This window comes from Manacus vitellinus, unplaced genomic scaffold (genome assembly GCF_001715985.3).
Source record: "Manacus vitellinus isolate BGI_N305 unplaced genomic scaffold, ASM171598v3 scaffold_0_pilon, whole genome shotgun sequence".
NCBI classification, from domain to species: Eukaryota; Metazoa; Chordata; class Aves; order Passeriformes; family Pipridae; genus Manacus; species Manacus vitellinus.
In genome coordinates this window covers 18,850,807-18,854,440 of record NW_021938789.1, presented here as the reverse complement: position 1 = coordinate 18,854,440, position 3,634 = coordinate 18,850,807, and positions in this window count along the sequence as shown.

The following is a 3,634-nucleotide window of genomic DNA, read 5'->3' as shown; positions in this document are numbered from 1 at the left end:
GGTCTCGTATTTATGGCTGTCGATGCCATAAGTCGGTGTCGATGCCCAGTGAGCCCCGGGCAGCGTTTTGCCCCTCGGTGATTGCAGCGTTTCGGGGCGAGCGGTGATTTCCTTTTCCCCGGGGCTGCACAGCCCGCCCGCCCCGAGCGGCAGCGGTGGTTGACGACCTGGGGTCCTCGGCCCGGGAATAAGCTGGAATCCCTCTTTTGTGTGTAGGATGTACCTGTGCACTGATCATCAGAAATAAAGGTTTCTGATACAGGGTATGTGCCTGGAAGCTTCGTACCGTGCTGGTGTCTCGTGCCTAAGTGAGAGAGTGGGATTGCTCAGCCTTCAGATAAGGACGTGTCAGCAGCTGCCTTGTGAAAAGAACCACTGCAATGAAATTACCATACGATTTATTGCATGCAAAAGTAAAATTTGAAATCACGGACCCCAAAGCAGCAGCCTTTAGGGACAACACAGCAGTCTGTGATTTTTGATTGCTGTAGGTAACAGTAGCAGTGTCCCAGTAATGGCACAACTTCCTGAGGCAGGTATGCAGGGTTTATCCCCTAGTCTGAAAGTTCCCGCACTTAAATCATACATCAGGTTGATTTTTTTTTTTCTTTGCTTGGCTGTATGAGGAGGCAAAAACTTTCTCCCTGTATCTTCTTTCAAACAAAGGATTTTTTTTTTTAATGCTAGAAAAAGCGGGAAGAAACATAGATTGCAAATAGGCTGTTAGCTTGATGTTCTTTTTTGGTTTTACTGTGTTACACGCCTTCCTCCCCCAAAAGGAGGTTTGTAGGAGGTCTGGCTCTTCCTCTGCCTGGGAGATGTTAGCTGGCAAAGAAATAGAAGAATGCATTTTTGTAAGAAGAAAGGAAGAATGTACATCCTTCCAGGGATGCCTTTGAAATGTGTTTACAACCAGAGCACCCATCCTGCTATACTCACAGTGATTAGTAAATGCATATAATGGGACTAGTTAAATTTCCAATTTTTCAGTGCTTAATTTCAGTTCTTTTCCACTTATTCTTGTTCCAGACAGTTGGTTTTCACTACCAGCTGAACAGTGCATAAATAAATTGGGAAAATTGATGCTCTTTTAAAAATGATCTAATTAAAGGATTCCTAATGATTATTGTGAGCAAATGTGGTGTTCCCTAAAGGTAACTGACTAAGATGTGCAATTGCAGTAAAAGGAAAAAAAATAGTCCAGTGTATTTGTTTAAGGTTGAATGACTGTGAAACAGTTGAATACAGAATTTAAGAGGCTTCTCAAAAATACTTTCTTTAGGACTGAAAATAGATATGAAATGTCTTTTAAGAAACTTAACTTTTGCAAAATAATGTGATGGTTTTTCCATCCTACCAGTAGAGTTAGACTTACACTATACTTTACTGTACATGGTACTACTTGAAGAAAAATAGTTTGAAATCTGTTACTGTTTTCTTAATCTTATATTAATGTGACACTTACTAGCTCATTTTATTTATTTTTATTTAGTTTATTTATATATCATTCACAATGAAACCAACATCAATGAGTCTCTTCCTTTTTTCTTTTTGAGATAGATGACTTCCAAGTCTAGTTAGTCCACACATTTGGACTACGTAGCTGGCATTTCTAAACAGTTCTTTGTAAGTAAATGTTACTGTTTTCTAAAAAGAGAACTTCAGCACTCTGCAATGTGGGTCTCATCCCTAGCATTTGATAGGGACATATGGGAACTGTAAACCCCTAGCTCTGGCCATCAAGCAAGTCTCTTAGATAAGCACTGTGCAAAGTGATGATAAGGCTGCTTTCAGAGAACTCCACTGAAGTTGTACCTACAGTGCAGAGTTTTTACTGGCAGTGTCTCTCTGTGTTCTTTGGAAGTCTCTGGTAATACTGTAATCACAAGCAACAGCTTCCATGAGTGCTGTTATGGTGTGGACCACTCCTTAGAGTAGCCCGAGACTTGTGGGGATCTGACAGACAAGCTTAATATTACTTTCTTTATTCTAGAATTTTTGTATTGTATCTTTGAGATTAAAACCTCATTTTTCTCTCCTGTCACTGCAGCAACTGATTTCTGTTTCAGAGACCTTTTCCATGGATCATGAACTACCTTATTAGGCTGGACTGTCTTGACATCATCTCAGAACTAATCTCGTTGTGACATGAAGAGATAGTAATACTTTTATTAGTAAAAGTCAACTGTTATGCTCAGATAAAAGAAATCAAGTCAAAACTGACAGAACGATGTGCCCATGTATCATTCCAAAGAATTGGTCAACAGTTGCACAGAAGAATTGACACTGCAGTCTGTAAATGATTGCAAAATAAAAATGGTAGGTGTTCTAAGGTCTCTAAGACAACATGTTACCTGCATAGAGAAAATAATTGGAATAAAAAGGAACTGCTGATTGTAAGCTGTTCTTCCAAACCTCTGCAGGTTCTTCATGGCTGATAAAAGAGAACCAGGCACGCTTAGAATCTTGTTTTAATAGATTTTTGTGTCCGTTATCCCTGTTGCAAAGAACACCTGCTGCACACCATTAGCCTAGGAAATGCTACAGTTCAAAAGTGGTATGTGTATCAATAAAGTCTTACTCAAGGCACAGAGGATCTGGCCCTCTTAAACAAATTTAGGAAACTGGTGTCATGTATTCTGCAATTGCAAAACACATGGGGAATCTTTGAGTAGTGTGACCTACATCAAGCTTTATTAAATACAGTAACTGACTGTGGGTATTTTAGCTATATATAGCTTCACAGTTAATATATGCATCTATTAAATAATATGAAATGAAGTAATTCAAAGCATTTTTTTTTCTTTTGAGAGGTTCTGGGAGAGTGGAATTGTTCTTGCCAGTTCTTATTAGGTTTCTCCAAAGATTGAAGCATTAATCCTTTTACTCTGTGTGTTGGTGGAGCTCAGGGAACTATATTAGGTCATTTAGAAAGGGTAGAGATTTGAGATGCCATGCTGCTGTCTACCAAAACCAGTAGGTAATAACTCCTTCTTCATGTTAGTGAAGGTAAAGGCCTGTACGAAAACAAGGTGAAGCTGAACTTGTGCAAGATGAGATGACTTTCACATGAAGAAGGAATGTGTTTTGAAATTCTGTACTAGTCATCAGGTTGTCTTCATAAGACTATCTGGTTTTGTAGTGCCTAATATATCCTTAGGTATTTCTATGCATGGTCTTGAGGAGTATATAGCATTTTGCTAGATGTAGTACTGATTATAGTCACTTGTGTCTGATTTTTTTCTGCCAAGTCTGTTTTGCAGACTATGTTGAGATCCCTATGTTCCACAACAGGTAAAAAACTTGGTCTTTTTTTTCTAGAATAGGCTTAGCCATCTCAGTGGTACCAGCAGGCTCAAGCAGGTCACTTAAATTCCCTTCTGTGCTCTGACTCCTCAGAAGGACAGACTGATGGGTCTGGTTCCCATTGCCTGTTTTGTCACTGAAGGTCTGTCGCGGTATTACAACAAATAACTCCAAAGGCATCTTCTTTTTCCCTCCTGGAACTGTGCCACATTTTCAGGAATAGGAGCTAGCAAACTGACTGTCCTGATTTTGGCTGAGATAGAGTTAATTTTCTTCCTAGTAGCTAGTAGAGTGCTATGTTTTGGATTTAGGATGAGAATAATGTTGA